We start from the raw sequence: 12,686 nt of genomic DNA on the forward strand, positions 1-12,686 counted from the left end.
AGGTAATGACCCACATACAATCCCCCAATATGGATAATCCCCAAATCCAGAAAATCCCAAATTTAAATAATCCCCAATCAACAGATAATCTACTAAACCCAGGTAATGCCTCCAATATACAGATAGTCCCCAAACTTCAAATGCTTCCCCTAAATCCTGATTTTCTAGATCACTAATTAGGGGCATGAGGAGTCCACATTCTACCTCCCACCCTCAGCTGTCTCCCTTACATATGGTATAGGGGCACCATACATTTAATTCTCTAATATCTACTCTTTCCCAACTGTGGTAGGTCCAGACCTGTGTCTAAGGAGAGTGTGGCCCCATCTGTACATCTCCCTTCTGTCTCAGACTAGCCTTTCTTATCATTCATATTACCGTGTTTCCCCGATAATAAGACCTATCCCGAAAATAAGCCCTCCCTTTACTGTGGAAGATTCCTCTAAAATAAGCCCTCCCCCGAAAATAAGCCCTATTGAGATTGCTACTGTAGTGAAGGTGATCCCCTGCGCTACATGCTACATTACGGTACCCTCTGTCTGCATTGTCCCCTCCACACCCCCCTTCCCCCCCGGTGAAACGCATGCCGCGCTCCGAGCTGCATCCAATCAGAGCTGCAGCAGTGAGCGCATCATACTGTTCTTCCCCAGTGATTTGCTTGCTGGTACATTTTTTTGTTCACATTTACCTGTTTATTAAAATTGCTGTCAATGTTCATTAAAATAAGCCCTCCCCTGAAAATAAGCCCTCTGGTGTTTTTCTGTCCAAAAAAAAATAAGACTGTGTCTTATTATCAAGGAAACACAGTACCAGGTCCCTTCTTTCCTTCTAGCATGGGACCAGCCAGGGTTCAGGCCTCCCTTATCTCAGACTGCTCTGTCTCCTGCTTCAGGAAAGACAGGCCTTGAGCTACTTCTTGAGGAAGATTTAATTAGCAGGAAAAGAGACCCTGGTCCAGTCTTTCTTCCATCCAGCAGTTCTGAGGTTATAGACACAAAAGTCACAAGAAAATAGCTCCAGACCTAGAAGGACCTCAGAGGCCATTTACTCTAAGTCCATTATTTTATAGATGAGGAAAGTGAGGCCCAAGGAGGCTGATTAACTCCCCCAATGTCACACAGACACTGAGTGTCTGAGGTAGGATTTGAACCCAGGGCCTCTGAACCTAAAATCCAAACTCCTTCCACCATCTACTGCCTCCCATCAGGAATAAGTTCTTTGCCCGGATCTCCATGGAATAGTGCCCCTCTGCCCATGAAGCCAGCACTCCTTCTGGGTGCTTCGTGGGCCTGCAAAGACATGGGAAATTTGGGTAAGATTTCCATGGGGCTCAGATGCAAACGTCTGACCCCCAGTGAGCCCCAGGGGCTCCATGTCCCACTCTTGTTTTCCTCAGTCTGAGCTGGGTTCTAGGAGCACAGGCTTCCTTTGGAGTTTATTTCTGGTCCCACAACAGCTTCCCACCTTGGGTGAGAGTGTCTGGCTCTTCTCCTCCAGGGAGATGGCCCTGTAGGCTCTAGATAGGGTACACAGACGAGCTTCCGCCTTCTCCATCTGCTCATCCCCAACTCTCCTTCCTCCTCCCTCCCTACTTGGCTCCTTCCCTCTTCTTCTCTCCCAATACCTCTGGGAGCGGTAGGCACAGAAGTTAGAATCACCTCTCCCACCCCTTGATGAGATCTGAGATCACATCACCAGAAGGCTCTTTGGCCAGTCTTCTTGGGTCACTGGGGAGGAGGACCCTAGCAGTACATGGTTCTCTCAGACAGACATTAGGGATTGGGTAGAGGGGCCTTAGCTACTCTAGGGGTGGTTTGACCTGAATCTCTCCCTTGATGAACTGGGAAATCCATCCATTTCTTTTCTGCTCCCCAAGACACTGAGAACGGCACCTCTCCACCTAACCCATTATCTCATTATCTTCATTTTTTTTTCTTCCTCAAACTTCTCTTACTTCTGACTTGACTATGTCTGTGGCCACCACTATTCATCTGGGGTACAGGATTCAAAATCTTGAGTTTCTCTTAGATTTTCCCCCTTTCTGTTATGCCAAGGTCCATGGGACTTTTTTATTCCACTTGCAACTGAAATCTTTATATGTTGTTATCCACACCTTCCTCTCTGCCCCAATTAGAATATGGATTCAGTCAGTCAATAAACATGTATTAAGTGCCTACAGTGTACTCCTGTGTTAACTCCTTGAGCTCAAAGTGCTTTGCATTTAGTAAGTGCTAAATAAATGCTTTTCATTCTTTCATCTATAGCCAATCAACATCAGGTCCTATCTCGACATCACTCATATTCACTTTCTCCTCTCTGATTCCATGGCCATCATCCCCTGTTATAACCACCTGCCTGAATTATTGCAAATAATAATAATAAATACCACCTCCACTGTCCACCTCCAATCCATCTACCAGACTACTATCAACATCATCTCTGTTATAAATAGATCCAACCATGTCACGCCTCCCCTCAAAAGTCTTTGGTGGCTCCCTATTACCTCCAGGATAAAGTTTAAACTCCATAACCTCCTATTCAAGGCCCCCATAATTACCACTCTATTTTCCTAACCATCTCTACCACCCAAACTCTGCCCTTAAATTGGAATAACTCAACATTCCCCAGACGTCTTCTGTGCTCTCAAGCCCCAATGTTTTTGTCTAAGTTGATCTTCCTGCTTGGAATCTCTCTCACCCTCTCATAATCAACTTTTAAAGCCCATTTCACATGCCATCTCCTCCTGGAAGTTTCCCCTTAATAATGTACCTTTCCTCCCTAACCCAACATGACACTTTTCTCTGCATTTAAATAATAAATGCATTTATCACATAATATTATGTATTATGCTTACCTGTGTTAGTGTCTTCTAGACTATACAGTCGTGGAAGGTAAGGACCAAGGTAAGGACTTAACTAGCCCCCAGCACAGTGTTCTGCACACAGTAAGTAGGAGCTTAATAACTGTTGGTCATACTTCATATTCCTGGTATGAAAGCTGAGTCTACTACAGATAGCAATGGGGAGGAGGGGCCTTTTTTCATGTGTCTTCAGAAGCTAACTTCTTTTGTCCCGAGCTATTCCAGGAGACCAGTTAGGCTTTGGACTCGAAAGAAAGGGGATATTTGCCCTTCAAAGCACTCTGTTGGGCTCATTTCCTCCCTTCCTCTGCCCACACCTTCCCCAGGATAGGGGGAAAGGGCTAGGAAAAGAGAATAAAAGAATGAGGGTGTGTGGGGGAAGGAGGGAGGAACTACGACCTGGGGTCTCAGTCTCTGTCTCATCTTGCATCTTTCTCTTCCTTTCTAACCAGATCTCTGCTCTGGAGTCTCAGCTCAGTGATCAGAGATAACAGGAAGAATGGAGATGGAAAGCGTGAGTCCAAGAGCATCCATCCCCAGGGACGAAGCTAATGAATTCACATCTAACTAGGGGGAAGAGTCACCGAGTCAATGAAAGGGCTTGAATTGGACCACAGTGCTGGCATCCTTACATAGAATCAGCTTCAAGTATATGTGTATTCAAGTGTGTCACAACTAATGAAGTGAGACCAGTGCCTTCACTAACAAGCTGGGGCTGGCAGCTTCCATAACAAGCTGGGGCCAGCAGCCTCACTAACAAGTGAAGGCTGGCGGCAGCTTCTGTGGTGCGTGACCTTTCAAATGCCAAACTCCTTATTTTAAAACACACACACACACACACACACACACACACACACACACACACACACTTTTGAATCTCACACATCTGTACTGTGGAGAAGCAAGGATAGCATTGTTCACTGTCTCTGGCTGACTGACATGGATGGTCTGATTCCTCTTGGATGGTCAAGCCTCTCTCATCTCTGCCTTCACCACTCTCCCAACAGGCCTCTTCCCTTTTATCTTACAGCACTACCCCACCTTTGAAGGACATTACTGACCTCTGCCAAAAATTCACCCCATCTAGACTATTATCTAAGGTGCATTCTGCCCAAGGTGAATTCCTGCCCAGTGTGCTCAACTCAAGCAAGTTTGGGTAGAGGTAGGTCCTTTGTCTGGATTGGCCGAGGCTTGGGGTAGTCTGGGTGTACAGATAGACTCTTTGTCCAAGAGTGACAGACATGATGTCACTCTTTCAGCCCCTCACTGCAGTGAGCTCACTTCTTCTCATTGTAATATTCATTTTCTCATTAATTGTTAGCCAGAGTTGATTTCCACCCCCAAGAAGACCCACTCTTCCCAGGGCATATAAACTGTAAGCCCACCACCATGAGGGGTCTCTGGCATTCAAGAGTGCTACTGACTTCTTTTTTTCCTTTTTTTTTTTTTAAAGCAATTGGGGTTAAGTAACTTGCTCAAGGTTACACGGCCAGTTATTTCTGGGTGTGGTGCTGAGTATCTGAGCCCGGATTTGATCCAGGTCATCCCAACACTGGAGCCGGTGCTCTTACTCACTGAGCCACCTGGCCGCCCCTAAGCAATCAGGGTTAAGTAACTTGCTCAAGGTTACACGGCCAGGTGTTTCTGGGTGGGTGCTAAGTGTCTGAGCCCGGGATTCGATCACTAGGTGATCCCAACATTGGAGCCTGTGCTCTTACTCGCTGTGCTACCTGGCTGCCCCTACTGACTTCTTTTTAAATAAAATGCTAGCATTATTAATACAATGACTAATTACTCAGAAACTATGTCTCTCAAACTTTTTAAACACCACAAAAGGGTATAAGCATTTATATAGTACCTACTAAGTGGTTTATTTGTTGTTGTTGTTTTTTTACAAATATTATCTCATTTGATACTGAGTCCTACAAATTTGCCATTGGAACCAGGGCAAGCCTTTTGTTCTCTCAGGCCTTCCGTTTCTGTCTTTGGAAAAAAAGATGGTTGAACTAGACAGATAATCTCTAAGGCCTCTTCTTGGTCCAAATGTTCTGATTGCTCTAAGTGGACATGTCTAAAACCAAACATATCAGTTGTCTAACGCCACAAAATGAGCTCCACTCAGTGACGTTCCAATTTCCATCAATGACACGCACAGTTACTTTCCCTGCCAACCAGGCCAGAAAGCCTGGTTTGTCTTAGTCTTTTCCCTTCTTCCTCATTCCCAACATTCCCAAAGTCCCTAAGGTCTTATAGTAATTGATAGTTTTGTAACCACCCTTTTCTACTCTGGTAGACCTTGATCACCTCACCCCTAATCTGCTGGAACGCCATCCTGACTACAGTCTCTCTAAACCAGAACATGCCCTTAATCCATAGCACTAAACACACCACTCTCTTCCTCAAGAACCTCCAATGGGCCCCAATTGCTCACTAGACCTAAAAGTACAAACTCCTTAGACTGTAATTCAAGACCTTGTATATCTGACCTCAAACTGCCTCTATAGCTAAGCCTCCCATAGTTCTCTGGCTGAATCCCATCCATCATGATAATTCCTGCTTCCATAGTCTACCTGTCTGCTCCCCTGATCCCTGTACTATTCCAATTACTTATGTATTGTTCTAACCAAACTGTTGTTCTAGATCCAGCTTAAGTCCACCTGCTTTGCGAAGGTAGACAGGATCGAGTGCCAGTCCTGATGTAAAATCTAGCCCCAGACACCTACTAGCTGTGTGACCCTGGGCAAGTCACTTAACCCAGCTTGCTTCAGTTTCCTCATCTGTCAAATGAGCTGACCGCTCTAGTCTCTTTGCCAAGAAAACCCCAAATAGGATCATGGAGAGTCAGGACTAAACATCTATACTTTAAGAAGCATTCCCTGACTATTCCAAACTGTAGAAATCTCCCCCTTCCTGAATTCTTACAACACTTAGATAAGGATCAGGCAAGTTAAGCTTTGGGTACATACACCATGGTGTCACTGTTCCCTGTGTTAGTCTGTCTCCATCAGATCTAGACAACAAGCTCCCACAGAGCAGAATTTGTGGGGGATTTTAAACTATTGTAGGGAAAAGGGAAGGATCAAAAAAGTGATAGGCCCAATGGCTGGAAGAAAGTGGACAGACAGAAGGCAAAACCACCCAACTCTCACTTTGCTTCTGTTTTCTTTGCAAAGGAGAATGATGTTTGGACTGGAAAGAGCAGAACATGAATGACTAACAAGGAAGCACCTAGTCGCCCTTGATGAATTGAAGTCGCCATGGCCAGACAAGCTGCATCTCAAGATACTGAAAAATGGATCTTTCAGTACTGAATGTGATTGTTGAGTCACTTTCACTGACATTTGAAAGAGCTTGGGGAACTAGAAAGGTGCCCTGCGACTGGAGAGGAAAAATTTTGCTACAATTTTCAAAAAGAGGAGAATAGAGTTTGCAACAAGAATTCAACTCAGTCCAATTCAGTAAGTATTTTCTAAGTACCTACTATGTGAAAGGCATGGTATTACTGCACAGAAGATTGGGGATATAAAGAGAGAATGAAAAACACTCTCTGCCTCAAGTAGCCTCCATTCTCCTAAAGAAGACAGGGCATTTACAGAGCTAAGGACGTCATGGACCACCTTTGATAGACTTAGCTCTTCTCAGCAATACAATGATCTAAGACAATTCCAAAAGATGGAAAATGCTGTCTACGTCCAGAGAAAGAATTATGGAATCTGAATGTCAATCAGAGCCTACTATTTTCTATTTTGTTTTTGTTTTTTCTTTCTCATAGTTTTTCTTTTTTGTTCTGATTCTTTTTTCACAACATGACTAATATAGAAATATATTTAATGTGATTATACATATATAGCCTATATCAAATTGCTTGTCATCTTGGGAAGGGGAGAGGAGAACGAGAAGAGAGAGGGAGAAAAAAATGGAACTCAAAATCTTATAAAAGTGAGTATTGAAAATATTCTTTACACGTAATTGGAAAAAATAAAATACCATTAAATGGAAAAAATAAATAAAAATTTTTAAAAGGATATCATTGAGTTTGACCTTGATTCTTGAGGGAAAAATAAAATGTAATATTAAATGAATTGCTGTTGAATATCTACAAAGGAATCTGGGATCACCATGGTCAGACTAAATCATTTCCTCTTCTGACATGGTTACTAGATGCATAGGTCAGGAGAATGCTATGGGTGTGCTTTCCCTAGATGTAAGTGAAGCATGTGATAGTCCTTTATGTTATTCTTGTAGAAAAGATGGAGAGATTGTGGGTCAGATGACAGAGGTTAGGCGGATTTGGAAATGGTCGAGTGACTAGATACAAAGAGAAGCTATTAATTATTCAGTGCCAACTTGGAAGGTGGCCTTCAGCAGAATGGGCCCTGCGCTGTTTAATATTTTTATTAATGACTTGGACAAAGCAGTAGATCGAATGCCTATCCAATTTGGAGGTAGCAGGGAGCTGGGGAGGATGGTTTACAAGCTGGATATCAGAACCCAAAAAAGGCTGATATGCTAGGCCAACTTTAAGCAGTGGAAATTTAATGGGGATAAATGCAAAGTCTTACATTTGTGTTTGAAAAAAAAATTAGATGCATGAGTACAAAATGCAGGAAATGTTGCTAAATAGCAGTTTGTGTGGAAAGATCTGGGGGAGGGGGGTTCCTAGTAGATAGGAAGCTCAAATGAGTCAGCCAGCACCTATTAGGTGATTATTATATGCCAGTCACTTTGCTAGGTGCTGGGATACAAAGGCAAAAAGAAAGACAGTCCCTGTCCTCAAGGAGCTCCTATTCTAATGTGGAAAGCCAACACACAAGAAAAGAGCTAGAAGTGGAGGAAGGGGTGGGGAAAGGTACCCCACTGGGACATGGTGGAGAGAGGAGTCCAGAGTCAGGAGTGGAGCCTGGAGAGCAATAAGGAGTGGAGCAAACATGGTTGGCCTTTGAACGTTCCTTAAAATGGAGATTTAAGGAGGAACTGAACAATCAGAGGAAGGGGTTCCAGGCACGGAGTGGTCTTCCAGGGTAAGAATGGTGCTGTGGCATGGTGGAGAATGAAGTATGGAGAGTCAGGAGTGGCGCTCAGAGAGGGGTGACACTGGCAGGTGATGGGATGGGAACAATGGCATCGTGAGGTAGGACCTAGGTGGGAATCTGAAGAGGAGACCTCCTCCCCACCATTGCGCCAAAAAGGAGCTCTGGCTCAGGTGGGCAGGGAGCTTCATCAGAGGATGAAGAAAAGAAGGGGAGGAAGAGGAAGAGGAGGAGTTAGAGGAGAAGAAAGAGGAGAGGAGGAGATGTCGATCTGAGGCTGAATTGTCTAGAAAGCCTAGTCTGGGTGCTCATCATTTTGTGTCTCTTCCCAGGGCCCTGGTCAGATTAACTCTGGATTAGGATGTTTGGTTTATACCTCCAAATTTTAGGAAAGAAATTGAAAACTGGAGAGCATCAGAAGGAGGACAAATAAGAATGGTGAAGGGACTTGTGATTATGCCGCATCTGAGCTAACTAAGAGAACTGGCTGACGCAGTGAATAGAGTGTCAGCCCTGAAATGAGGAAGACCTGAGTTCAAATCTGACCTCAGATACTTACTAGCTGTGTGATCCTGGGCAAGTCATTTAACCCAGTTTGCCTCAGTATCTTCATCTGTCAAATGAGCTGGAGAAAGAAATGGCAAACCGCTCCAGTATCTTTGCCAAGGAAACTAACCCCAAATAGTGTCGTGAAGAGTCAGACACAACCGAACGATGACAAAGAGAGGGTTTGGGGGATGTGGAGAGTTATTTATTTTTTATTTTTATTTTTTTTGCTTTTTGGAGGGGGAAGGCAGGGCAATTGGGGTTAAGTGACTTGCCCAAGGTCACATGGCTAGTTTTTGTGTTAAGTGTCTGAGGTCGGATTTGAACTCAGGTCCTCCTGACTCCAGGTGCTCTATACACTGCACCACCTAGTCACCCCGTGGAGAGTTATTTTCAAGTGTCATGTGAAAGGGGAGTCTGAATTATTTGCTTGGTCCCAGAAAGTTACACAGGGGAAGAAGATTCCTGGAGGGTTTTTGAGAGGACTTGGACAAGGAATATTTAACATCCCTTTAAGGTTTGCAGAACCCTTGACATGAGTAATTCAACTGATTACCACAACATCTCTGAGAGGGAGGTACCATTGTTAATACCCCACTTTAGAGATGCTGAGGAGGCTGAGACACAGAGAAGTGAAGGGACTGGCCAAGGTCACACGGCTAGTCGGTGTCTGAGGCAGGATTCAAACTCAGGTCTTGTTGACTCCAAGTCCTTTGTTCTATCTACTATGCTGCCTAGACTCAGTCAGGATGACAGGGCATAGATGGGTTATGATCTTCATTGTTTCAATTTTCCACACACATTGATGAACTCACAGTTTTAAGGGACAGAGTAAAGAAAAACTTCCTAACAAGCAGAGCTGTCCAAATTGGAACAGGAAAGATAGTGAATTTCCCTTCATTGGAAGTCTCAAAGCAAAGACTAAATGACCTATTTGCCAGGCACAGAATAGGAGTCAATAGATACTTGAGGGCCAATTGCCTAGGAAAACTTAAACATTTGTGATTAATCTTTAAAACTTTTAAAGGATTCTTATGTGATGGGATGATAGATTGGATATATTGGAAAATCTATAACAGGATCTAGTGGAGAGACCACCAGACTTGTATTCAGAATCCCCAACTGATTCTCATTTGATCTGGGGTAAGTTATTTCTCTTCTCTGGGCTTCTGTCTCCCTTGATGTAACATGAGGAGTCTGGATATTTACAGCAGCACTTTTTTTTGGTAGTAGCTAAGAAGTGGAAACAAAGTCGATGTCCCTCAATTGGGGATTGGTGAAACAAGCTGTGGTACGTGAATGTAATGGAATATTATTGAGTTGTAAGAAATGATGAGTGATGAAAACAAAGAAGGGGAAGACACATGAATGTAAAGTCAACAGAATCAGGAAAGCAATACCCACAGTGACCACAACGATGGAAATGGAAAGAATAACAAAACAAGGAAGACTGAATATTCTGCCACTCACCAAGTTCTGCTTTCTGAGATAGCATGAGAAGGTCCCTGCCTCCTCTCCCTGCTTCTTTGCAGAAGTGAGGAACTATGAGTGTAAGAACACTGCATATATATAATGTTAGACTTTTTTGGCATATTGATTGGTTACAATGAATTTTTTTTCACTTTTTAAGGTTGTTATTTTTTTTTTGCTTTTTGGAGGGCAATTGGGGTTAAGTGACTTGCCCAAGGTCACATGGCTAGTTTTTGTGTTATGTGTCCGAGGCTGGATTTGAACTCAGGTCCTCCTGACTCCAGGGCCAGTGCTCCATTCACTGCAACACCTAGCCGCCCCCCTATTTTTAATTTCTTAGTATAATAAATGAGAGAGGGAGAAGGGAGAGATACATTGGGAAATACAGGTAACGTAAAAACAACAAATATTAATAAAATTATTTTTAAAAAGGCAGAGAAGAGTAGCTTGAATGAGCTAACTAGGGTTTCTTAGAGCTCTTTGTCTTACAGACATAGAAATACATGTCCTGAAATTCAGAGACTGGCTGGGGAAAGCACCATAGTAACAGGTGGCATGGATTTAACCCTCCCACAATAGCTGTACTTTGGCATTACAGAAAATGAAGTAGTTGAGGCTGAGGAAAGAGAGCAGCCCCTGCCCCTCAGGCTCAAGGAACCAGTGGGGGAGTATCTCTCATCAAAAGGACTGCTCAGCCATCTTCTCTCTTTTCCCCACTGTCCTCCCTCTCCGCCTTCTTTGTCTAATGAGCCCATTAAATTCCTGAGAAATCATAGCCTGTGACCCAGTGTTCCTGAGCTTTCTAATGAGAAGGAAGAAACACAATGAAAATGAAATACTGGTCTGTGGTTGGGGAAGGGATGAGCGGTCTCTCGTGTGTAGTCACACACCCTGACGGTCAGAAATAGCTTTCGGAACCATAAGAAAAGGACTCTCTGCTTCCACAAACATGTCTCCTTTTGCTTCTGCACACGTTCCCAAGTTTTTCTCAATCAGATTTTGCCTTTTCTTTAGCTCCACAGTAAAAACAGCATTAGATTTTGAAGTTTAAAGACCTGGGTTCAAATCTTGGCCACTCACTCCCTTTGTGTGACTTGGGGAAAGTCACTTTGTGTTTCTGGGCCTCAGTTTCCTCAAGTGTAAAATGAGGGAGTTGGACTAGATGACCTCTAAAGTGCCTTCTTGATTTAAATCTACAGGTCTATGACCCTTTCTCTTCTTTTCTCCCTTCTCATGTCCCCTCTTCCCTTTCTCCCAGCCCCTTCACCTCACCCAAGTCATTTCAACCAGCATCTACTAAGATTCTACTCTGTGCTAGGGGTCTCACTGAACCTTGGGGAGAAAGAAATCAAAATGAAATAGCACCTGCCCTTGCAGAACTCGGTGGAACAATGACTAGAGTGCTGGACTTGGAGTCAGAAGCATCTCAGTTCAAATCATCCCTTGGATATTTATTAGATTGTGATCCTGGGCTATCATATAAATTTCTGTCTGCCTCAGTTTATCATCCTTAAAATGGGAATAACACTCACCTCCAGGTTGTGAAGATCAAATGAGATGACATATGTAAAACTCTTTGTAAACCTTCAAGTGCTATATAAATGCTTACTTGCAGCATCTTCATCATCACCACCATCATCATCTACCATCTATGTCATGATCCCCACCACCATCACTATCATCATCCCCACCACCATCATCTTCATCACTACCATCATCATCCCCACCCCCATCATCTTCATCACCACCATCATCATCCCCACCCCCATCATCTTCATCACCATCCTCATCATCACTACCACCACCACTATCTCCATTCTCTAATGAAGCCTTTCCTATTTGCCCACCCAAACCAGAGCTCCTTCTTGGCACAATGCTGGAGAGGAGGTCTCCTTCTCTTTCAGGTTCTCACCTAGGTCCTACCTCATGATTCCATTGTCCCCGTCCCACCACCGACCAGTGTTCACTCCTTCATCCCTCTCTGGGTTCCATACCTGCTTCTCTGAACATCTTTCTCCACTGTGCCACAGGAGCCTTCTTACCTTGGAAGACCACTCCATGCCTGGCACCTCTTCCTTTGACTGATCAATTCCTCCCTGAACCTCCATTTTAAGGAAAATGCCAGGGCCAACCATGTTTACTCCTTTCTTCTCTAGACTCCTGATTCTCTAGACTTCTTTCTCCACCATGTCCCAACTCAATCAATCAATCAATCAACATGTATGCAGGATACCTTCTCCCTCCCTCCTCACCCCTTCATAGTTCCCTTTTATGTTTTCTTCCCTCATTAGAATTCCTTTGAGGCAGGGACCTTCTTTCTTTCTGCCTTTCTTTGTATCGCAACACTTAGCACAGAGCCCACTCATATTAATCATTTAATGGAGGCTTTGTTGAGTTGTTGATTTGTCTAGGATGTCCGTGGGTTAGGAAGGGGAAAGAGGCACTCGATAGGGAGTCCCTTAGGAAACCCAGGGGTTATTAGGTACAATGCCACATATTTATAACTCTGGTTGATAGGAGGAGGTTCTAATCTTTGGGCTGGAGAGGGCAATGCATAGGCAACCAGGGAAAATGGGATTACTAGCCCCACAGATGATGCCACTGTGGACCAGAGAGAAGGAGTAAGTTTCTCAAAACCACACAGCAGTTAATGATTGACCCAGGACCCAAACTGAGACTTCACACTCCCAGTGTTCTTTTCTCTATACCACACTGCTTCTAGTTGTTATATAAATGGTCTAGTGTGTGTATGTGTGTGTGTGTGTGTGTGTGTGTGTGTG

At 43.9% G+C, this 12,686-nt stretch overlaps 1 protein-coding gene across 1 annotated transcript in view; it reads right to left on the minus strand.

Moving 5' to 3' along the window:
* NECAB2 (N-terminal EF-hand calcium binding protein 2) overlaps window positions 1-12,686 on the minus strand; it is a 54,104-nt gene that overhangs the window by 36,029 nt on the left and 5,389 nt on the right. The gene's annotated exons all lie outside the window — the stretch shown is intronic.

The sequence above is a fragment of the Petaurus breviceps genome, unplaced genomic scaffold (genome assembly GCF_028583685.1).
Source record: "Petaurus breviceps papuanus isolate PSGF00001 unplaced genomic scaffold, PetGlider_PUasm1.0 176, whole genome shotgun sequence".
Taxonomy (NCBI): Eukaryota; Metazoa; Chordata; class Mammalia; order Diprotodontia; family Petauridae; genus Petaurus; species Petaurus breviceps.